Raw genomic sequence first — 25,629 nt, forward strand, 5'->3', positions numbered from 1 at the left:
TCATTGGCTGGTGAGGCAGATTCTGTCATTCATGCAGGAAGATGCACGACATTTACACCAGGATCTCCTGGAGGAGCTTCACAGGAGGAGGAGGCTCCTTGGACTTACTGCAGGGAAAAGGACACTTTACAAACAGGGGACTGTTATGCTGATACAGCTCATGGATCAATGGAGGATTCCAACCTGGGGCTTCTGATAATGTTTGCTTAACATGTTTTTCTTTCACCTCCCCCGCCAGTTCAAAGCAGTGGTTAGATTATTTTAAAATTACAAATTGAGATTCAATTATAGAATAATCATTATATTATAAAATCCTTTTAATGGATTTTTTTGTAGTATTTTGGAGAATATTCCGCTATTGAAATGAAACACACCTTTTTTCACCTTTTTTACTCCATGCAGCATGCACGTGACAGGGATAACATACTTGAGAAATTTTAACTGTGTTGCATCATGCACAATATTTTCTATCTTTTCAGAGCGTTACAAGAACCCTGTTTGTTTTTTGCAACCAGTAATGAAACATCAAGATAAACTTGCAGATAAGTGCGAGGTGTTGCATTGTCACTTGTCAACCCAGCGCAGGACCTTCACAGTGAAAGTGTCGTAGAGCAGAGGGATCTAGGAGTGCAGGTACATAATTCCTTGAATGTGGCGTCACAGGTGGATAGTATAGTCAAGTAGGCCCTCGGTACATTGGCCTTCGTCAGTCAGGGTACAGAAGTTGTGACGTTATGTTACAGTTGTACAAGACATTGGGGATGCCGCATTTGGAGTGTTTAGCTTTGGTCACTCTGCTATAGGAAGGATGTTATAAAGATGGAAAGAGTGCAAAGAAGATTTATAAGGATGTTTCCAGGACTTGAGGGCCTACTATAGGGAGTGCTTGGGCAGGCTAGGACTTTTTTGTTGTAAACAGAAAAAAATTCAGAATATTGTTCAGGTTGTAAATGTCGAAGTTAAACACCTCTGCTCATAGAACAGTGGCTGAAGCAAGTTCACACTGGCGTTCCTCTCCGGTGATCTTCAGTTTCCTCCCACACTCCAAAGACTTACAGGTTTGTAGGCTAATTGGCTTGGTATAAATGTAAAATGTAAAATGGTGTGTGTAGGATAGTGATACGAGCTAATTCAAGAGTTCTCCCGAGTTTCCCCTGATTCGAACTCAGAGAATTACGGTAATAGCCATTCGTAGGTACTCGGGGCTCTCGTGGACATTTTTCAACATGTTGAAAAAACTTCACGAGCTTACCGTGTTTCCCGAGTACCTGCCGTTAGCGTTACGAGCCGCTAAGAGATGTCCCGAGCTCCGACGTACCGGCTATGTACATTCTACGTACTTACCACGAGTTTGATTTTTTTTTTAAACTCTGGAGAGCTCTTAAGTGAACTCGCATAGTGGGACAGGCCCTTTAGGGTGCGGGTATCGCTGGTCGGTGTGGACTCGATGGGCCGAAGGGCCTGTTTCTGTGCTATGTCTCTAAACAAAATCACAAATAATCTTGTTACTGCTGAACAAATCTGCAAAATTATCTGCTTACAATTTTCCCTCCTGTTAAGAAAGTGTTAAAGGATACTCTGTGGTCCAGGTTCTGTGTAAGGATCAGTAAAGGTCAACGGCTTCTCCTCTGTCACCGTTTGCATTGGGCTTAAATGTAGCTGAGTCACACTCCCAAGATTTTCATTTAAGGGTTTCATTGGATGTTAACATTATAATAACATCTTTACTTCTGTCTGCTACCTCCCACATTCCAAAGACGTACAGGTGTGTAGGTTAATTGGCTTGGTAAATATTTAAAAAATAAATTGTCCCTAGTGTGTGTAGGATAGTGTTCAGGTGCGAGGATCGCTGGTCGGGGCAGACTCGGTGGACCGAGGGACCTGTTTCAGCGCTGTATCTCTAAACTAAACTAAAATCTGCCAACTCTGCATGGGCTCACTTTCATTTTTAGGATAATAGATATTGGCACATTCAATTGCCTGCTGTGGGAAGATGGGATATTTGATGAATGTATATAAATGTATTTAAATCAGGCTCCCTTGGCCCACTTTGATAATTATTGTGGCTGTGTAGCTTTAGTGTAGCTAATGTCAGGGTCGGGAAACCCAAGGGTAAAAGCTGTGTGTTGCCAATGTTATTTTATAGATCTAACAGTTGTGGACCGGGTGTGTGTGTGTGTGGCCTGACAATGAAGCCCTTTGGCCTCAATTTAAATCTTCTCTCAGACCTCCTGATGGTTTGGATCAGTTGCCCAGCAGCCTGCTGCCATGCCTAGGATCCAGGCTGTTTGTCTGGCCATGTGGAGGGAGACGGCTAGACATGTTAACGATGGGCAGCAGTTATGAATACTGGGACCACAACCTCCAGCTTTCTGGCTTCCTCAGCCTGACTTACACTCTCGGTGTCTTTGAATCTACCTCTTCAATAAAACCCGGGCTCCTATGCTGGTTGAAGAGCAGTGTGCAGTGGGCAGCACAGTTGCGCAGTGGTAGAGTTACAGCCTTACACCGCCAGAGACCCGGGTTCAATCCTGACTATGGGTGCTGTCTCTACTGAGTTTGTCCGTTCTCCCCGTGACCTGGGCAGGTTTTCCCCAGGGGCTCTGGTTTTCCCCCACATTCCAAAGAAGTACAGGTTTGCACGTTAATTGGCTTGGTATAAATGGAAATTGTCCCTAGTGTGTGTGGGATAGCGTTAATCCTACGGGGATCGCTGGTCAGCGTGGACTCAGTGGGCCAAAGGGCCTGTTTCCATGCTGTATCTGTAAAGAAAACGAGTGCTGTGGAAACACAATTGAGTGAGTATTGAGAGGCGTTGTGCAGAAGTCTATGGGGGGGAGGGGGAGTTATGGTAGGTGCTGTGGTTGATGCAATCTGAGGCGAAGAGGTGGTAGTAGAAATATTAGAGCAAGGGAGGTCCCGGATTTCTTGTTAAGAGATTGAAAACATGAATTAACTTAATAAGCCTCTTCTGGTTCTGGCCCTGACAGGTTTGACCTTGCACAGAAAATTCTGCAGCAATTCTACATTGGTTAGAGTCACAGAACCATCTATATAGTCATATACTCTGAGGATACGCTGTACATTTAGAGAGGAGTTTGCTAGCTTCAAGTTTGTGACCTCATAGCTTACGATACGATAGAACTTTATTTATCCCAGGAAGGAAATTGATCTAAGGGGAGGGAAGTGACGATTTGATTTTGATTTTACTTGTTCGATTGTTGTGGTTTCTGCCAGCTGGTATGGGTTAAAATTGAGAGCCATGTTAATCTACAGTGCGATCAGCGATTATAAATAGCAGCAACCCGACTCTGTCACATTCACAATTTGTGCTGGTGCCTGAATGGGGTTAGGATTTGAATGTCTTTGGAGAGTAATTATCTGCCGGCCCCATGCACTCCCATATCATTCTTGTTGGAGCTCAGCGTGTCCCTGTAGGTAGAAGAAATCAGCTTAATCCAAAAATATGTCGACTAATGAATGACTAATTCCTGAAGAGCTTTTATCAGACAAGGACCAGTCTTTTACATTTTAAATCTGCAGTCAATTTTCTTTTAATCTATCTATTTTGCAAAGAGTTGAGTTTTTCTTCTGTTGTATTGGATTATTTTCCCGTGTCAAGGCAGAGCCCGTGATGGTTCAGTTCCTATTCTCCAGGCATCCTGACATTTCTGTCTTGCACACCCCACGTGATTGCCTGTGTCCTGTCTTCCCAGACTACAGATGGCTGGAGGCTGTCCTTTGAGCTTGCTGGTTGAACCGACTGAGCAGCCACTTTGCGCTCGCTGGTCGAGCCAGGCCTGGAGGTTCAGTGGAAACCTAAATATGCTTTCACTTTTTTATTCTCTCTTGGCAATATTTTCTCTTTTTTCCTTTCTCTTTTCCCCCCCGAAGGATTTGAATTCTCGTTCAACAAGTACCAGATGCCTTGTGATGCCTCGTACAATTGCAAGATCTGCTTCTGTGTATTCGGATGGCGAGTGCTGGAGTATAGAATATGTTTGTGGATTTATTTTGTCTGTTGTCTGTGAATCATTACAATCGAAATTAAAAAAATATTGCCATGCAGATCTCAACAGAAGGTCATAAGTGATAGTAGCAGAATTAGGCCATTCAGCCCATCAAGCCTACTTTGCCATTCAATCATGGCTGATCTATCTCTCCTAACCCCATTCACCTGTGTTCTCCCCATAACCTGTGACACCTGTACTAATCAAGAAACTATCTATCTCTGCTTTAAAAAATACTGTATCCACTGACTTGCCTCCACAGCATTCTGTGGCAAAGAATTCCACAGATTCACCAAACTCTGATTAAATAAATTCCTCCTCATCTCCTTCCTAAAAGAACATCCTTTAATTCTGAGGCTATGACCACTGGTCCCACTAGTGGAAACATCCTCTCCACATCCACTCTATCCAAGCCTTTCACTATTCGGTAAGTTTCAATGAATTCCCCCTAAATCCTTCTAGACCCCAGCGAGTACAGGCTCAGTATTTGACCCAACCCTCATTATTTAGTCTTATTTAAGACTAAATAACTTAAAGCTATGCCTCATCTGTGCTTTAATTTTTATCGAACCAAGGATTTTTATAACATTCATAATTGTGATAAGTTGAATTTTTTAACTGTTAGCTGTTGGCTGAGCCAATTTGATTGCTTTCATGCTCATTTCAAATGAAATATATCATGGATCTGGCTTTTCCTTTACTACTTCAGATTTAAACAGTTAGTTTATTGTGTAATTAGTTTAGTTATATATTATTGTCACATGTACCGAGGTACAGTTGCCTGCTATCTAGTCAGCAGAAAGACAGTACATGATTACAATCAAGCCATTTACAGTGTATAGTTATATGAGAGGGGAATAACGTTTAGTACAAGGTAAAGCCAGCAAAAGAGGTAGATAAACTGTGTAGGAAGGAACTGCAGGTGCTGGTTTAAACCGAAGATAGACACAAAAAGCTGGAGGAATTCAGCGGGACAGGCAGCATCTCTGGAGAGAAAGAATGGGTGACGTTTCAGGTCGAGACCTTTCTTCAGACTGAAGGAAGGTCTGAAAAAGGGTCTTGACCCAAAAGGTCACCCATTCCTTCTCTCCAGAGATGCTGCCTGTCCCGCAGAGTTACTCCAGCTTTTTGTGTCTAAAAGAGGTAGATAGTGGTTTTCTGCTGTTTTCCTGCTGTTTGTTATCAAGTGGGCCAAGTGACTACAGAAGGATCTGCTATTTAGGACAAAACACAATGTTATTGGTGATAACCACGTATTAGCCTCTCTGTTGTCCACTAGTTTCCTGCTTTTATTGCTGCCTCTCCTGGATATAACACCAAGGTGGGAATCATAAACTGGCATGCTTTGCTGCAGTTTGATATCAACTTTGTTTGAGTGTCTTAAAAAATATAACCTTATTAGACTTTGACATTTATATTGAAATCAAATACTTTGCAGTAAAATTTAACATAGAATATAGGACAGTACAGCAGAGGGAGAGATTTTTTGGCTCAATATCTGTATTGACCATGTTACCAATTTAAATTGCACACCTGTCTGCATGTGGTCTATATCCCTCCCTGTCCATGTGCCTAACTAAATGCCTGTTAAACATTGCTATTGTAATTTAGTTAATTTAAGTGCAATAATGGCGCGACAGAAATGTATTTGTAAAGTGTTCCACCAGTTATCTAAGTGGGAATTCCCTACAAAACCCTAAATCATGCAGCATCAGTGGTGTCACAGCTGAGCCCTCTCATGTCTGTGCCTAACATTAAGATAATTATTGACATTATGGGGATGAAATTGCTGGATTAGGAACCAGAGACCTGTACTGTTGATCCAGTAGTCTGCTGATCCAATATTCACATCCCAAATGCAATCTGAGGGATTTAAATTTCAGTAAATCTGGAGTAAAAATAGTACAGGCAACCTCCATGTTATAGGAAGGAACTGCAGATGCTGGTTCTATTCTGCATTTTAATCTATGCTGCATTTTCCTTGACCCTCGTTTCCTTTGATGTCTCATTTTCACACCTTACACTTCCTTGTCCCTGTGTCTCCCCCTCCCCCGACTCGGTGTCTGAAGAAGGGTCTCGACCTGAAACGTCACCAATTTCTTCTATCCGGAGATGCTGCCGGTCCTACTGAGTTCCACCACATATTGTGTCCATCCCCATGTTATGAACATTTGCATTGTGGAAATTTACCCGTACAGAATTCCCAAATCACTACTGAAAACTGAGGTACAGAATAAAATTATCTTGTAGTATTTATGTGGGGGGGGGGGGGAAATAAATAAGCACATAATGAGAAAGAAACAACAATATTTGTCTATTTTTATGTTTTCAACTCATGTTTCTTGATACATACTCAAAAAATTCAGGGTCAGTCGACCAGCCATGACCCACTCACATAGGTCTACCATAGAAAGCATACTCACATTCTCCATGCTTGTCTGGTATGGTCACACAACCTCGCAGGATAAGATTCGGCTGGAGAGAATAGTGCGCCGAGCTTCTAAGATCATCGGTTGCAGCAGACTTCCCTCAGTGACATCACTTTACTCAACAAGACTCACCAGAAAGGTCAAAAAAATCATAGCAGACCACTTTCACCCGGCACATTACCTCTTTAATCTCCTCCCATCAGGAAGGAGATATAGAAGCATTAAAAGTAAAACATCTCGCTTCAGAGACAGCACCTACCTCCAAGCCATCAGATATTTGAATTTGCACTAATCACTCTGCACTTTCTCTTGCACTTGCACTTACGTTTAACATGACGCTGCTGGGTACTGTCCTTCCTGTATATATTGTCCTTCGTACGGTATTGTCTGTATTATTTATTGTGGTGTATGTGGTGGTTGTGTTGTACTGTATTGTATCTGTCTGAGAGCGAACCAAGACACATTCCTATCAACTTGTTGACATGGCAATAAACTTCTTGAATCTGAATCTGAATCTGAGGTAATGTGGTATCTGGCCATCTTGGCCACATACTCATCTCCCCGCTACCTTCAGGTAGAAGGTACAGGAGCCTGAAGACTGCAACGTCCAGGTTCAGGAATAGCTACTTCCCCAAAGCCATCAGGCTATTAATCTCAACTCAAACAAAACTCTGAACATTAATAGCCCATTATCTGTTTATTTGCACTTTATCTGTTTATATATTCATGTGTGTATATATTTATATAATGGTATATGGACACACTGACATGTTCTGTAGTCAATGCCTACTATATTCTGTTGTGCTGAAGCAAGAATTTCATTGTCCTATCTGGGACACGTGACAATAAACTCTCTTGAATCTTGAATCTGTTTTACATGGTAGGTTTATTTTGCTATACAGAAGTTTTTTCAATCACTTTCCATATTATTTACCATCATGCAGCCAGCAACTTTATGTGAAAATTGTGAACTTAAACTACTGCTGCTACTTGGTTGTGAGACATGTCATTCAACTATGTTGACCACGTTTGATATGCATTTAGAAGTCTATGTCTCCATTTAAACTGAAGGCTGGAAGGTGGTAAACAATTTATGCTGGAGTAACTCAGCGGGACAGGCAGCATCTCTGGATGCAACAGATTGTGTTTATCTCCAGCCATTTGTGTTTATCTTCAGTGTAAACCAGCATTTGCTATTCCTTCCTACACAAGATGATAAACAAGTACAGTCTTGCCTCATCAGATGCAGCTGCTGGTCACTTTAGAGATTGCCTTGTCAGTTTTTTTAAGCAAAACTCTTGTGAACCAGCAAAAACAATACCTGTTATGCTGCTGAGAGAAAAACATCTTATAGGAACACATCTCCACTTGTGACACAGGGAATCAATAGGGAATATGGTTTCATGTTACAGAATATCATGATACCGACTGGTTTCTAGTAATGCAACCCCTCTGTAATTTAGGGTTCGCCTTTATTAGTATTTTTAGTAACCTCAAAGATGCTGGAGTACTGTACAGGAAGTAATTGCAGATGCTGGTTTACATCGAAGATAGACAAAAAATGCTGGAGTAACTCAACCGAACAGGCCGCATCTCTGTATAGAAAGAATGGGTGACGTTTCGGATCAAGATCCTGAAAAAGGATCTCGACCCGAAATGTCACCCATTCCTTCCAAACAGAGATGCTGCCTGTCCCGCTGAGTTACTCCAGCATTTTGTGTCTATCGCTACCTGGAGTACTGTGCAAGTTGATGTTCCTAATCTTACCTCCTGAAGGAAAGGAAATCTACAGTTCTTAATTGGTCTGAACTATACATGACTCCAAACTTGCAAAAGTGGTTGATTTCTTCATTATGAACAGCTGAGTCCTGCTGCTGAACATTTCCAGTGAACGGGGTCTAATCTTGAACTCCGCTGTTATTGTTGAGTTTGCACATTCTCCATATGACCATATGGGTTTTTTCTCAGGTGTCTAGTTTCCTACCATATGCCAAAGGCCACGGTCTATTGTTCTTTGCAGGTGAGTGGTAGAATCTGACTGGCATTAATAGGAATGTGGGGAAAATAAAATTTGGATTAGTGTACGTTTGATTGTTGGCATGGGCTGAAAGACCCGCCAAATGTCCGTGATTTTGCATTCTGAAATGGCGTACAGTGTAACAAATCATGGGTCAATTAGTGATGAAAACATGCTGGTCGTGATATCCGCATGCATCATTAACATCCAATAACATTTCAAACCTAAAGGAATGAGAAGTTACCATTTATAACATATATTGGCTCCCTGGGTAATAGACATGACTTATGGAAAACTGATTTTCCGCAGTCTCTCCCATACATTATAAGGTATTTTTCAAGATGATGATAAAATGTCCCATGGTATTCATTAGCGAACGGGTACAGTATATGTTCTATTGGTTTAATTATGGGCTGTGATATGGTGATTATTCAGGAAAAATGAAATAATTACACCAAGTGTATGTAGAGTGATATGACATGGGTTACTGTAGAAATTAGAAGCTTCTGATTTACGGGGAAATCGATTTATGGACAGTTCTCGGGAATGGATCGCGTACACAACGCCTTTACATCTTCAGATGTAAACAGTTTGTTAATTGAACTGCCCGTAATTTATTTTGTCAGAGATTCTTTGACTGTAATCAATATTTTTGCAATTGGTTGAAAGAATCTCTTGATGTTAAACCGCCATTTAAATATGTACAGTGGTAAGTATAATCAGGGTATGCATCTTGCCTTGCTTCATGGCCCGTGGTGCTAAATTACGAGCAATGTCTTTTGTTTAGTGTTTGTTAATCATGGGACAGTGAACCCAGCTGCGATCAGAGGTCTGATAGAGACCACAATAAGCCTGTGAATTTTCTGCAGAATGTGGGTTAATCAACTCGCCTGCATTAACTAGTTCAATAAAAGTGCTTTAGATCATAGCTTTGTCGACAGTTTATATTTGTTTTGTATTTTTCAATAATCAATCTCTAATTGAAACTATAAAGAATTTAAACTATAGTTATAGAGATGGACAGTCACATCGGTAACAACCATCTCACTTTCCAAATAGGAATAGGGTGATGATGGTACATGTTTGTATAATTCCTGCAAGAAAATCTCAAAGCTGAGGCCCATCATTTTCTGCGGTAGTCTAGTGATTGGAATCTGTTGTTGGATCAATTTGCCTTTTCATCTTTCATTGCAACAATATATTGTACAGCAAGAAACAACAACATGATGCTTCGACAGGGCAGTTGGAGCCTGTTTGGACAAGGCAAGAACAAATATGATTTATTTTGGAAATCCACCTTCATCACTACCAGAGCCACTGAATGATTCACAGGGTTTAATATGTTCAGCTTTTGTTTCAGGTGTTGCGGCCTTTTGGTCGAAGTGCAAATGTAATTTTGTTGTTTACATGGGCTAAGCAAGCAGTACATTTTTATGGAGTCCAGATACTTGTTGTGCAATTTACTGTATCTTTCTACTTGCCTTCAGGGTGCCCATCTGCCACTGAACAGTTCGCTGGGTTAATTGGAGACTAGACAGAATATTTATAGCAAGAAAATCGCTGATGTATAAACCAGTCGAGCCATTGTCGTGTGTTGTTAAAAGGATGTGGACCTATGCATGCATTTGTTTGTCAGTGAATAACCACTGAAGTCATTTTATTGAGACAAATTTAGTGTTACTAATGCAGTAACTGGTACACCAGACGCATTAAGAGAGAAGAGTGTTTAATCGCAGGTCTTGATTTACATCATCATCACAGAACAAGTTTAGATTCAGATTCAGATTCAATCTTTATTGTCATTGTGCAGTGTACAGTACAGAGACAATGAAATGCAGTTCGCATCTCACCCAGAAGAGCGAACATAGAATAATGAACAGCAAAATATATATCTGTACAAACAGAAGCAGAAGTGCAATTTTTCTGAGGGAAGGAGTGTCCGGGGGTGGGGGTGACTGGCAATCACCAAGGTGCAGAGTTAAGCAGTGTAACAGCCGCAGGGAAGAAGAAACGGAGAGACCTGTAGCGCCTCCCAGATGGGAGGAGGGTAAACAGTCTGTGGCTGGGGTGAGAGCAGTCCTTGACGATGCTGCAGACATTGCTTGCTTTGGACAGACTCAATGCAGGGGAGTGAGGAACCGGTGATGCGTTGGGCAGTTTTCACCACCCTCTGCAGTGCTTTCCGGTCGGAGACAGAGCAGTTGCCATACCATACTGTGATACAGTTGGTAAGGATGCTCTCGATATATTAAGCAATTATGATAATCCAGTTTAGAGTTGAATATTATTTGCCAGTGGCGGGAAATCTTTTAAATAAATAAATGAAAGAAGACCACAGCTGTAATAACTAAAATAATGCATCTTTCTGGAAATCGGCAGTCATTTGTACATCCCAAGCAATGCTGTTTTACTCTATAATCCTCCTCCTCCTGGCTCTGTAAAAGGGAAACATTTGGTTAGAATATAGGTACAGTACATTATAAAAGATGTACAGTACAGTATAGTTGTACAGGAGATTGTCTGAGTAGTTACAGAATCGCTGAAGACACAGAAGAGATGGGATCGACTCAGAGACAGGGTCAGCATGTAAACTGGTCCTTTGGCCCAATAAGTACACGCTGACCATCAACCACACATTCACAATAATCCAAACTTCCCATCATCTCTCCCCAGATTCCATTCACTCATCTACATCTAGGGCCAATTTACAATGGCAATCTGTACATCTTGAGGATGTTGGAGGATATTGGAGGAAACCCAAGCAGGCACAGGAAGAATTTGCAACCTGCACATAGACAGAACGCCTGAGGTCAAGATTGAACCTGGGCCTCTGTCACTGAGCGAGAGCAGCTCTTTTTGTTGTGCCATCATGTTGCCCAATGTGAGAAATCTGAATTAGAGGGCAAGAGAGTATGGGGAAGGATCCTTGGAGCTGGTAAGACTGTGGAAGGATATAAATAAAGGCATGAGAATTATTCATACAAAGTCTTGTTGAACAACGTAGGTCAGTGTGATGACTGAAGCTCACTGTGAATGGTGTGAAAAGTCAATCGTAAAGCACGTGTTTGAGATGTGATAATTGAGGCAAATGCCACTGGTATTAGGATAGATCCTGCAGATTATATCCCCAAAGCATGTCATGTGGATGTGATGGGGGCAAGATGATTGATGATTGGAATGGTGTGCAATGGTGTAGAAGAAAGTTGCAGCCACCCCCTTCCCACAGGAGGGTATAAAGAAAGCAGGGGCATAATTTCAGAATATTCAGAAGGGCCCACATCAGACAGGTGAGGGGCAATTGCCTCTCTCTGAGATTCATGAATCCTTGAAACTCTCTTCAGCTGAGGGCTATGGAGGCAGAATTCTTGGATATGTTCAAGGCAGATTTTGACAATATCTAAACTACAAGAGAGTGATAGCGAGAAAGTAATGTTCAGGCCAAGTGTGGATCAGCCATGTCTGAAGAAGGGTCTCGACCCGAGATCTGTCTGAAGAAGGGTCTCGACCCGAAACGTCACCCATTCCTCCTCTCCAGAGTTGCTACCTGTTCCGCTGAATTACTCAAGCATTTTGTGTCTATCTTCAGCCATGACCTTATCAGGCTTAAGGGGGAGGAATTATAAAGGGCGGATGAGCTTCTTGCGAGCCAACGGCCATCCACAATTCAGTAGGAGTTGCGATTACGTGTCGTACATAGCATTGTAAGAAATCTTCTTCTTGCGTATGGCGTGCACAGCCTAAAGTTGTGGAACAACTTGTACTATTTGATCTTATTTGATTGTGCAGGTCAGGTTTGATTGCATTCGTTGAAACAGGGCGGACCACGTGCAGGTTGCAATCTCCCACCCCATTGTAAGGAACGATAATAAAGCACACACACCAACATCCAACACTTCCAGCGGCGGAGGTCCGCAGGAACTGGAGGACAGAGATGTGTGCTGCTTCCGTCACCGTTCCCGTTGGAAACCAGCACCACTGCGTCACTAATGTTTTCAACGATGACGAGTGAATGAATGAACTAGTCAATTGGAGGAAGATGGTGAGATTTGTCAGATCAAAGCGGTGGATGTAGATCAGTGTGATGGAGCCTATGGATCTGGGCAATCCATTCAAGGACTTTGAAAGGAAACAAAAGTTCCTGATGTGAGTTGTATGTGTGGAGAGATAACAAAGTTGAGTTTTTATTAAGGTTGAGCAGAGTTTTTAAACAATTCTAATGGCACTGTTATAGTGCATCATAGTATTTTGAATATGATGAAGATATCCATTTTAATGACTTTGAATGTTCGATTTTCCTTGTCAGTATTGACGCGTTCTGTCTGAAGGCCTTCCCATGATGATCATTGTGGTGAAAGGTGTTTTGCAAAAGGAAACATTAATTGCAATGCATGCAAGCCACAAATATCAGGAAAATAGTCAAAACAAAATGTTACTATTCAAAACATTCAGCCGGAGTTTGAAAAGGCCAGAGAGTTTGATGAAAACTGATGAAGAATTAATATTTTGCCGAAGGTTTTGCCAACAATGGGCGATGCGGCAAGGCAAATGGTATTAGGAAGTGACTTCCATAGTTCAGGAATGTGCTGAATGAAGGTTGTACAGCTGTGAGCAGGTGATGAAAGTGAGAAGACTTGAGGCCAAGTGGGATGACTGTGGTTGTTGTGCTGCAAGGCTGGCAAAAGATTTGGGCTTGAATGGAGGCAAAGTCACACAGGGACCTCGATAAATACCGAGAGCCATTGGGAAGGCTGAACGATTGCAGAGGTTTAATGAACTGGATGTGGTGAAAGGTAAGATCCAAGTCTGAGGCTTCTGATTGATATGAAGTCAATGTTCAAGAGGAGATAAAAGGTTAATAGTGGAGGCATGAAAGTCATTTGAGGGTTTTGTGGTCAAGCAGGAATAAAAGCTAACGCAGGTAATATTTCAGCTTTGTAACAGTGGTGTGGAAAGTGAAGTTGAACTGCGAGTCTGGTAAACCATTAATGCAAACGGCCAAGGGAGGGGGTGGAATGGGAGGCATTGATGCAAAATTTCTATATAGAACTTGTGCATTACCAGCATTGGGTTGGGTGATGTTGACAAACTGATGTGGAGCAATCAACACCTTTTGTCTGTGATAATCGCATAGTGGAAGAATCTTAATAAGGTGGTTATGAGACCCATTTCATGCCTCAGTCAGATGGAACATTCTGATGATTCTCATCCCCAGCAATAATAAACAACATCTGAAAGGGAAAATAAATCGTGTCCTGGCATAATAAATATTATACTGCATCTTTATAAAAGTTTATTACAATGCCAGATCACTGCTGCAAATTATGTGTTTTTTTGGGAAAAATAATTTAAATAATTGTAATAAGAAACAGTACAGCACAGGAACAGGCCCCTTGGCCAACAACATCCATGCTGAAGATGATGCCCATTTAAACCAATCTCCTGTCTGCAGGCCATCCAAATCCCTTCATCCCCTGTATATTTCTTGTACATAGAATAGTGCAGCGCAGGAGCAGGCCCTTCAGCCCACAATGTCCATGCTGAACATGATGCCAAGTTAAGCTAATTTCAAATAGCCCTGTCCCACGGTACGAGTTCATTCCAAGAGCTCTTCTGAGTTAAAAAAAAAAATCAAACTCGTGGTATACACGGAGAATGAACGTAGCAGGTACGTCGGAGCTCGGGGACGTCTTTTAGCAGCTCGTAACGCTAACGGCAGGTACTCGGGAAGACTTGCTAACGGCAGGTAAGCTCGGGAAGACTCGTGAAGATTTTTCAACACGTTGAAAAATGTCCACGAGAGCCCCGAGTACCGACGAGTGGCCATTACCGTAAATCTCCGAGTTCGAATCAGGGCAAACTTGGGAGAACTCTTGGAATGAACTCGTACCGTGGGACAGGGCTATAAAGGGCCTGTCCCACTTTCACAACCTAATTCACGACCTTTTTAACTCGTGGGCATTTTTCATCAGGCTAGAAAAATGCCCTGACCTACTTGATGCCACGAGTAGCTACGCCTAGCATCACGGCCTGCTACGACCTACCTACGACCTCGTGACGACCATGCTGTGAGTATGTCAAGGGCAAACTCGGCAGAGGTCGTGAATTAGGTCGTGAAAGTGGAACAGGCCATTAAAGGTATGCAGTTTTAGCTACTCGTCACCTGTGAGGCAGATGTGAATAAGATTCTTGAGAAGATCCATCAATTCTGTCCAAAGAACATAGTTATGCAAGCAATAAAGACCAATTACATTTTTAGAGGGTTACCCATTTTCTTTAAACACCCACAGTAACCAGAAACCTCAGAAAATTGACAGAAAAATCTATGTACCGTAATTCAAATGCTGTATTGCTATATTGACCACTGTACTTTTTAATCTTTTAATCAAAACTGGTTATTTATATATTTCAATATTATGCCAAATGTTCATCTGTTACCAATTCTTTTATGGCAAGTGGTGAAGCAATTTTCCGATTGGCAAACACCATCTTAAAACAAAAACCCCTGATTCTTCTTGCGCGTCTCAGACTGCACTGTGTACATTTTTTTGTGAAAATGTACAAAACGCCAAAAAATAACGTATTTTGATCTTGTAAAACAGAATGTGTTGTGAGATTGATTTGCTGAGCTTGTATTTTCCGACACGATGCATGACATTGCAAAGGATTAGCACCTCCACTCCAAGAGGTGCTCTTGACTGGGTACAATTAAAATTAAAATCGTCATTGGGGAGGATGTGTCGCCAACTCCCAGCCAGCCACTTAAACAGATGAGAGTGCAGCAGTATGTTTTCATAACAGTAGCGGCAGCTCACCATTAGCCACCCCCACACCACCACTGCACTCCCACCCCCACACCTCGTCCAGCCTTCTAGATATTTCTGAGGCAGCTGTGTTGCTAACAGCGCTGCAAGAGATTTTTAACTTGCAGCAGCATTCAACCCTACAGAGACAATTGTGTGTCATTATTTTGTGCGTGAGAGGGGTGAATTGAGCTGCGTTAGAATTACAATGCGGTCATCTGAAAATAAAAATGATGCAGTACAGACCATCAGCTGGTAAGATCATTTGGAAGTGGTTGTTTTAGAATTAGGAAGAACATATAAATTTAAAGTCATTAAAAAAAAAATGGATACTGCAGGGATGATGGTGCATTTCAATTTTAGTCCATAGCTGACTGTAATGATTTATTTTGCAGATTACGTCTGATTATTTTCACATCAGAAATAGTGAAAGATCTGCTCGGAAGGTATGGTCCTTGGTTCTTTCTTAAATGATAATGCAGAATAATTGTTAAAATATTCACTGTCTTTATAAATGAGGTACCCTAAATGTGGCTGTTCATGATATGAATGTCTTTAGTGATGAACATCTCTGTGATTGCATTTAGAAATATGAAAGACTTATTTTGAAAGACCATTATTTTATTGGAGAGGAAGAAATCTAGATTTTGGTTCATTTTGTCATTTTTCCCACACACAATCTGTCAGGCAGCAGACAGAAAACTAAAAATCAAAATGGGACATTGCATAGTTAAATGGAAATTATCGGCTAATTACAAAGAAATTGGAATTTTATTAGATTACATTTTAAACGTTATTAAACCATAATGATGCTATTATAATTTAGTTCCTTTTCAATTGTAAAAAATCGTGTACCATTTATCCAGCAAATCTCAAAAATAGTAAGTAAACAAATGCAATCAGACAGACTTATTTCCAAGTTTACAATACATTATGTTTCCCATTACTTGGATCATTTGAAGGTAATTCTTGGTAGCATTAATTAGAGTGACGTTTAGGAATGTTATATATATATATATATATGTGGGCATGTGTATATATATCTGTGTATATATCTATATGTGTAAACATACACACTGAACTTTTTTTTCTCGTTTATTATATTGTTTACAGTGTACTATGTTTACATATTGTGTTGTGCTGCTGCAAGTAAGAATTTCATTGTTTCTATCTGGGACATATGACAATAAAACACTCTTGACTCTTGAGAAATATCTTATGGTTTATGCTTGTATGTGCCAACTCCTGAGATCCATAATCTCTTCTCCCTCAAGCCTGCTCTCACTCCAGTTCCTTTCATAATTCAGGCACAGCCTTTGTCCTGCGCCCCACCCTTCGCCCCATCTACTTCATATTGCAGGCGTCCCCTCAATTCTCAGGAAAAATTCAGCCTCTGCCGTGCAACATTACAGATGTGAAAGGACGGCAGGTAAGAATGTAATTGAGCGCAAATGTGATAATCTCATAATCAAAGAACTAGGAAGCACTAGATAGACACAAAAAGCTGGAGTAACTCGGCGCGTCTGACAGTATCTCTGGAGAACATGAATAGGTGATGTTTTGGGTCGAGACCCTTCTTCAAACTCTAAAGAAGGGTCTCGACCTGAAACGTCATCTATTCCTTTTCTCCAGAGATGCTGCCAGACCCGCTGAGTTACTCCAGCTTTTTGTGTCTATATTTGGTTTAAACCAGTATCTGCAGTTCCTTCCTACACAACTAGGAAGCACTCACTGACTAGACTTCTGCTGTGTAAATAACTAATCAGATTAGATAAGAAGATTGCCTGTGTCCTTGAACTTGTGCCTTGGACAAATCAACATTTTAGGAGAGGTAGATAGGAAATTAGGAAGGGGGGAAATAACCTTTATACTGGCTGATGTAATTGAACAGAGATACTGTTCTTGCTCATTCAGTGGATAAATGGTTAACAGATTTTATAAGGTAGACAAAAGTGCTGGAGAGACTCAGCGGATGCAGCACTTTTGTCTACCTTCGATTTTCCAGCATCTGCAGATCCTTCTTAAACGGATTTTATAACTTTTGTTCATATTTTGTTCAGTATTTTAGCTCGTTAAACACTCATTGTGTAGCATTTAAATTTGCAAATTTTTCACATTTGGATTTAAACAACTAATAAATTGCACAATGATAAATGTTTGGTTAAAACTATATGACTATCTTGTGGTAAATCTAGCGGGAAATCTTCATTGGCTGAAGTCCCATTGATTCTCTAATTACCAGTGTAAAATAAATAAAGTACCCTTTTTGATTTTTAATATGTGTGTCTGATTTTGTAGTTTGAAAAATATTTTTACAGATGTTTTTAATAGGCATGTACAAGATGTGATCTGATTTATAGTGTTTCAAATTAGATTATCACCTCGATTTGAAATGTGTTTAAAAGTTCCAAAAATATGTGCTATATTCAAGTAACTTATTTTAACTATTGGAAAGGAAGAATCAAGAGAAACCAAATAGTGAAAGCTGAAAGCAAGTCACAAAGCATCTTATAACCAAATAATTTGTCTTATCTATTAAATTTGAGCACATGTAAATACCGATCAATAATCTAGGATTTGATCAGATTAACTATGACAACTCATTGTATCAATGGGATGATTCATCTTGTTTTTGATCAACTGGAGATTCACTCGAACCTATTACATTTCATTCCCCATTCCTCTGAATCTGGATTTACAAACTCTTTGAGACGCATCTGTGAAACAAGCAAGAGAAAATGATCCTTCAGTCTGAAGAAGGGTTTCGGCCCGAAACGTCGCCATATTTCCTTCACTCCATAGATGCTGCTGCACCCGCTGAGTTTCCCCAGCAATTTTGTGTACCTTCGATATTCCAGCATCTGCAGTTCCCTTTTGAACACAAGAGAAAATGATCCATGTTTGTCCAAACTCTCCTTATAGCTAATACCCTCTGATCTAGGCAGCATTCGGGTACACCCTTATGCACCCCCGCCCTAAAGCTTCCACATCCTTCCTGTAATGGGGCAATCAGAGCTATACACAATAATCCAAATGAGGCTGACCAAATATTTATAAAGTTGCAACATGAATTCTTATACTCAGCTCTCCCAATGATGAAGACACGTAGTAAGCAAAATAGGTTGGTGGTGGAAAGATGGACTGGTACATAAAATAAGAATGTGGAAAAAAAAAATCTCAATGGCCAGATATAAAGGCACTATATCAAATGGCCATTATACTGCAACAAGGTAGATGAAGTTGTGGCATAAATAGCCTAAATTAACTTGATCTGATCACCATTACCAGAGGTACCAAAGTTAAGAACTAAATATATTGCATGGTTTACGATATTTTGGAAGGGTACACGCAAAAGCAAAAAAGGTGGAGCAGGGCCATTAATAAGGGATCAGAACAATAATGAGAGAGGATCTTGGCTTACAAAAGTGCTGGAGAAACTCAGCGGGTGCAGCAGCATCTATGGAGCGAAGGAAGATCTTGGCTTGGCAGATTGTAAAGTGGAATTAGAAACAATTTGGGTGGAGCTAAGAAGCAGCAGTGACAAACAATGATGGGTGTTGTTTTGAATCCCAGAATGCTTGTTGTGATGTAAGGCACATGAAACTAAATACATTAGAAGGGGCAATACAGTACTCATGGGGATTTTAGTCTATATGTAGACTGAGCAAATCAAATTAGTGCTTGTAAATTGGAAACAAGGGACGTGGGTTACCTGAAACTAGAGAATTCAATGATCCTACCATTTGGGTTGTAGACTACTCAGGCAGAACATGAGGTGCTGTACATGAGTCTTAAGGAAGGGTCCCAACCCGAAATGTCTTCTGTCCATTTCCTCCACAGATGCTGCTTGACAGAAAGTGAGTTCCTACAGCACTTTGTTTTTTTTTGCTCAAATTTCCAGTTTCTGCAGTTTATTGTGTCACTGTGCTGTCTTTCTGGTTTGCGTTAGACCTCACCCTGGCAGAGGAGAAGGCTGGGGTCATGCCCGTGACTGTGCAAACAGTGGATGCTCTTCCAAAATTCCTGCAGATTGGAGAAAAGCAGATGTGACCCTACTTAAAAAAAGGAGAGAGAATGGGAGAAAAAAACTGGACTTTTGACATGTTATCCACACCCAAAGTTGATAAAATGCTGTCATCTGTAATAAATGATTTGAGAATAAGATCCTGAGAAAATAATATGTGTGAGCAGAGTCAACATATATTTGTGACCTGAAAATATTGACTGCTTGTCGGAGATTTTTAAGATGTGATTAATCGAGTAAATGAGGGAAGCCAGGAGGTTGGAAATCAAGGTTGCAGCACATGGAATTGGAGATAAACACAGAATGCTGGAGTAACTCAGCGGGACAGGCAGCATCTCTGGAGAGAAGAAATGGGTGACGTGTCGGGTTGAGACCCTTCTTCAGACGGAGAGTCAGGGGAGAGGGAGACACAGAGATAAGGAAGTGTAAGGTGTGAAAACGAGACATCAAAGGGGATGGGGCTCAAGGTAAATGTAGATTCGATCATTGTTAGCGAGGGGAAGGTGACAACAAAGCATACAAAGATAAAAATTTAATCAGGGAGACAGTCAGACTGGTCAGCGAACTATGATGGGGGAGGGATGGAGAGAGAAGGAAAGCAAGGATTACTTAGAGTCAGAGAAGTCTATATTCATACCCCTGGGTTGTAAGCTGCCCAAGGGAAATAAGAGGCGCTGTTCCTCCAATTTGCATTGGGCTTCACTCTGACAGTGGAGGAGGCCCAGGACGGAAAGGTCAGTGGGTAGATACAAAATGCTGGAGTAACTCAGCGGGACAGGCAGCATCTCTGGAGAGAAGGGATGGGTGACGTTTTGGGTCGAGACCCTTCTTCAGACACTGCGACAAGGTCAGTGTGGGAATGGGAAGGGGAGTTCAAGTGCATGGATTGAGAATAGATGAATGGATTGAACACAGAGTGGGAATCAGGAGATTCTTCTCAAGTTGACAATGTGTGTCCAAAGAGATATTCTAGCGATCGGCTTTTGATGCCAGTTATTCAAAATTTATGTCAACAGTTTGATTAGGGACACTGAATGTAACATTTCTCAGTTTGCTGATGACACAAAACTAAGTGGGAACGCGAGTTGTGCTGATGATGCAACGTGGAAAAATGAAAGATTATCCAGTTTTAGAGGAAATACCACGTTGAATATTTTTTGATGATACGTGGTTGAAAAATACAGATGTTCAAAGTGAAAGAAGCACTGGTGACTACTGATATTGGTATCCTTGTACATGTCGTTTACAGCTTATGCAGCCACAGCAGACAGTTAGGAAGGAAAGTGATATTGGTCTACCAAGGCCTTTATTGATAGAAGATTTGAGTGCAGGTAAAACCACACCAAGGGCATTATGTGCAATTGTGGTCTCATTTTGTGAGTTTAGAAATGCTTCCCCTAATTAAAGAACCTATAATCAGGGACCACTGTTTCAAAATAGTTCTCGTGTCACCTCATTTGACTTTCTGTGAAGACTCTCCAATTGACTTGATAAGGAGAACAACACAATACGCAGTTCTCCGGTAATGAAAAACGACCTGCAGTTCCTGGAATCTGAAGCTTAAGTAGAAAATGCTGGAAGAGCTCAGCCAGTCAAGCAGCAGCTGTGGAAAGAGAAATCAGTATCGAGGAAGGACATTGCAGCAAGACCTGGACTCCCTGATTACTATTTTCATGCTCCATCCCATTTGCAATAAAGACCAGCATGCAGTTTGCTTTCCTAATCATTTGCTGTACCTATATGCTAAATGTGTGCTTTTAATTTTATGTAAACCCTGAACCCTCTGTCTTGCACCATTTTGTGATATTTCTCCATTTAAACGTTACTCTGCTTATTTGTTCTGTCAGCCGAAATGGATTGTCTCACACTTCCCAAATTTTACGCAATCCTTGGTCATGCATTTGTCCAGGTCTGTATGCTGCTTGAGGCTTGTTTATGTCATTGGCCAATTCCATACTCCATATACATAGTCCTACCCAGTAGATAATATTGTTCATAGAGCGTGGGGCATGAAGAGATGGAGTGGTTTTAGTTTAGAGATACAGCGCAGAAACAGCCCCTTCGACCCATTGAGTCCACACCGACCAGCGATCCCCGCGCACTAACACTATCCTATACACACTAGGGACTTTTTATATTTATACCACGGCAATTAACCTACAAACCTGTACGTCTTTGGAATGTGGGAGGAAACCGAAGATCTTGGAGAAAACCCACGGAGGTCAAGGGGAGAATGTACTGTACAAGCTCTGTACAGACATGCACCCGTAGTCAGGATCGAACTAGGGTCTCTGGCGCTGTAAGGCAGCAACTCTCCCACTGTGCCACCGTGCCCAACATGTAGAGCACAGCTAACAATTTCATGAAGTTTTAATTGACAAATTATTACCAAATGTGTGCGAGAATGGGCAGACAAATTGTAAGCCAAACCTCCCGATATAGAGCGCATTAATGAACCCTTCTGATGAATAATAGGCCTTGCAGAAAAGATGCTGCGGGTTCTGTTCTTTTTTGCTTACTTTGCAGTTGAATGTAATTATGTTTGATCCTGCAGGGGCACGCAGGATGTGTTCCCACAACATGGAAAAGCTGCCCTGATTTTCACTGTCAAAAAGAACAATTCTCAAAATGGCACAAAAGCATTTTGCAGAGCATAGGATCATGCCTACTCTAACGAGAGTGTGTAGTTAAAATGAATAACTCCCTGATTCTTACAGCCTGGCCTTTTACATTGAAATTGGTGCACTGTGTACCCTAAACCCAGACTTTATATTTTTATTTTTTTAATTATATTTATATTAGAAGCGTAAACACATAATAGCAGCACGGTTTGTTAATCAATTACATTCATACAAAGCTTATATTCTTTTTATAGAATTTTTTTAAAGATAGAACTGAAAAGAAAGGTCTATAAACTAATAGAAAGGGAGGGATAAAAAGAAAAAGAAAAGGAAAAAAAAACAAGAGAAACAAACAAACAAAATTACCAATAACAGTTTTGGAGCTAGGTCTGTAGATTATAAGGCGTAGTTATTCATCCAATCCTGAGCGCAGGTTTCAGTCCAGTTTCTGTGTTGAACCAATTTACCTCTTTAAAAAATCAATAAATGGAGACCATATTCTAGAAATAGTTCTGATTTATCAATTAAGACAAATCTAATTTTTTCCAAATGTAAGTTCTCAGACATTTCTGTAATCCACATTTTAATTGTGGGGGTTGTAGAGACTTTAGATTTTAATTCAGTGTCGAAAGATACCATGCGTAGGAAGGATCTGCAGATGCTGGTTTGCACCGAAGTTAGGCAGAGACGAGCGAAGAGACAGGGTAATCGAAGAGTTACTCCAGCTTTTTGTGTCTATCTAAAGATACCATTTTGTCTTTATTTAATTTTAAACTTGTATTGGAGCAAATAAAATGAAGACTGCGCTCAACCTTTATGCTTGCCAAAGAAGGAAGACTGGTTCATTTAAATACAATAATGTATTGGAAAAATATGATCCTTGCATTCTTGGAAATGTGAAAAGTTCCTCATTTAACAAATAAGTTCATTTTAATGACTGCTGAAAAAATGACTGGTTGAAATATTTGATGCTCATTATCTCAGTAACGTTGAGTGGCTCAAATGTTCCATTAACCAAACAAATGGTTCACCAAGTGGATTGAAATCATCTAGTCAGCAATTAATGTCAGGATGTGTTCATTAATTTTGCCGTGCAGAAGCAAGCACAGTTTGATGGGTTTTTCGGGGTACTGATTGTGGATGATCAGCCATGATCACATTAAATGGCGGTGCTGGCTCGAAGGGCCTAATGGCCTACCGCACCTATTGTCTATTGTCTATTAGGGGTTCGCAGTGCAGTTCCTACCTCATGAATTATCTCTGTTTGAAATGAGCAGATGATTTGACCAGAAAATACTTATCATCCGCTAAGGTTGATTTCAAAGTTGCCAGTTGTCAAGTTTCAGCTCAGTGTTTACTTTGAGCAAAAATGCTGGGGCTTTTCAATGCTTTCCTTTTGTAATTAGTTTGATACTTACCAGGAAAAGTAAAAACTGTTCTTTTCTCAATAAACTTAACGGCCTGTCCCACTTGGGCGTCATTTGCGTGTAATTTACGCGACAGGCCGGTAGTGACTGACGTGCGAATCGTGCTTCTTTTGGGAGCCATTTGCGATGTCGTTCGTACTTAGATCGATGTCCATGGCAAGGATTTTCCCAGTGAAAATCAAATATACTATGGCGAAAATTTTTCAAAACTACGCGGGCTTTATACCTGGTTGGTCACGTGGTGCGGCGCTAAAACTACGCGCAAATGGCGCACCGACGGCGTACATGCGGCGCATGGTTACGGACGTTGACGCATGGTGATGCATAATAAATTAGCATAGGCAATGTTCGTGCGTCACCGTGCGTAACCATGCATCGCCACGCGCTACACGTATGGCGTCAGTACGTCAGCGCACGCCATCAGTACGTCAGCGTGCACAAGGGATACGTCACGCAGTTGGCGGGCGAGGATTTTGAGCACTGCAAAATCCTGGGGCGCTGCGCGTCACTGCGTGTCACTGCATACGCCACCACGCCTGCACGCGTCACGAAGCGCCAACCAATTTTTAGGATGTCGTGTAAATGACGCGCAAATGACGCCCAAGTGGAACATGCCCTTTAAGCCTTTGATTGTGACCATTGATCTGCAAGTTGTAACTGGCATAATTAGCACAATGCAAAATGTCTTGAATGCGCCATTTTCTAATTATGATGTTAACCTCGAGCATTTTTGAGTCAAAGTCTGAAGAATCAGTAACATTCATCTGGGTGAATTTAAATATCATTCACTCAAACCTCTCATTTTCTATTTTTCCTATTTGAACATAGTCCACACTGTACTTCAAATATCATTGGTCAACATTTCATCCCTGCCAAGTGACCCGAACAGAAACATGTTTCAAGTTGCCTTAACTACAAGAAGATATTGGAAAACATGCACAGCGGAATTTTGCCTTCTGACAAATGTGAAAACATTCTCATTTACTAAACCGATTGAGGTTGTAAGTAGACGTATCATAAGCATTGCCTAGTGGCAATTTTATATAAACCAGTTAATTCATCTCTTAACAAGAATGGGGTTGGCAAAGAAGAAGGATTTGTAACAGATTACCAGGCTTAACTTTCTTAGGAAAGCTCATTTAATTTTGAATTGTCATTGTATGGACACATCAGGTGCCACAAAGGTGATAATTCTGACCCTTGTATGATCTATTAAAAAAAAAAAGTTTCATTAGGCATGATTTGAATACTCTAAGGGTAAACAAAATTGGAACAGAATCTTTTGTAAAATACGTCATGTGCTATAACAGGCTAGGAAAAAAACACATTAGCTTTGCTGTTGAGATATATATCACCCTATTCTCTTGCCACTGTGATATGAGTGAACATATATGTCAAGGTTATGGGGAGAAGGCAGGAGAATGGTGTTAGGAGGGAGAGATAGATCAGCCATGATTGGATGGCAGAGTAGACTTGATGGGCCGAATGGCCTAATTCTGCTCCTTATGACCCTTATGAACATTTATCAATATTGCAATACTTGTTTTCATTCTCTTGTTCTTAATTACCATTTGTTGGTGCTTATTATTGATTCTGACTTCTACTCTTTTAAATTTAACTATTAATATTAAGGAGATTTTACTTGCTCACTGCAAACTGCCTGGATGTATCCAATTTTGCTCTTTTTTTCTATCTTAGATGAAAGTTGCAGTTATCTTTTATCAAATAAAAGAGTTTTCGGTCACAATTGTAAAAAAAAAGATTCCTTTTGTTTTGTCAGAGGGTGGTGGAGTTCTCTGGATACTTTCAAGAGAGAGCTAGATGGGGCTCTTGAAGGGGATATGGGGATATGGGAGAAGGCAGGAACGGGGTACTGATTGGGGATGATCAGCCATGATCACAGTGAATGATGGTGCTGGCTCGAAGGGCCGAATGGCCTACTCCTGCACCTGTTGTCTATTGTCTATAAACACAATGTTCTTTACTTATCATTGCTGGAGTTGGTCAGTCATCTGTTGAATGGAGAGCAATGGAACATGTTCTGCCTTTTCTCATCAAGTTCCTCGTTTTTTAGATCCTTTTAGAGGCATTGAGCAGTTGAGTTTGAGCAAGGTGAAAATGAAGGTGTATCAACCAACTTTGTGCTTCCAAGTGTACAATTCAGAACAATTCACTGTTGTAACAATTCCGGTGAATATGATACGATATGATCTGGAGAAGGGTTTCAGCCCGAAACGTTGCCTATTTCCTTCGCTCCACAGATGCTGCCTCATCCGCTGAGTATCACCAGCACTTTTGTCT

At 40.9% G+C, this 25,629-nt stretch overlaps 1 protein-coding gene across 8 annotated transcripts in view; it reads left to right on the forward strand.

Moving 5' to 3' along the window:
- The window catches only part of map2 (microtubule associated protein 2), a 294,566-nt gene that overhangs the window by 87,516 nt on the left and 181,421 nt on the right, over positions 1 to 25,629 (forward strand). For 6 of the 8 annotated variants that reach the window (XR_004412492.1, XM_033023599.1, XM_033023607.1 and 3 more), the window contains exon 3: positions 15,652 to 15,702. The exons of 1 other annotated variant lie outside the window; for it this stretch is intronic. The gene's annotated coding sequence lies outside the window, so the exon portion shown is untranslated. Of the gene's footprint in view, positions 1 to 15,308; positions 15,512 to 15,651; positions 15,703 to 25,629 lie in introns of those variants that run through there. One more of the 8 variants, XM_033023600.1, reaches the window with a different exon arrangement.

The sequence above is a fragment of the Amblyraja radiata genome, chromosome 7 (genome assembly GCF_010909765.2).
Source record: "Amblyraja radiata isolate CabotCenter1 chromosome 7, sAmbRad1.1.pri, whole genome shotgun sequence".
NCBI classification, from domain to species: domain Eukaryota; kingdom Metazoa; phylum Chordata; class Chondrichthyes; order Rajiformes; family Rajidae; genus Amblyraja; species Amblyraja radiata.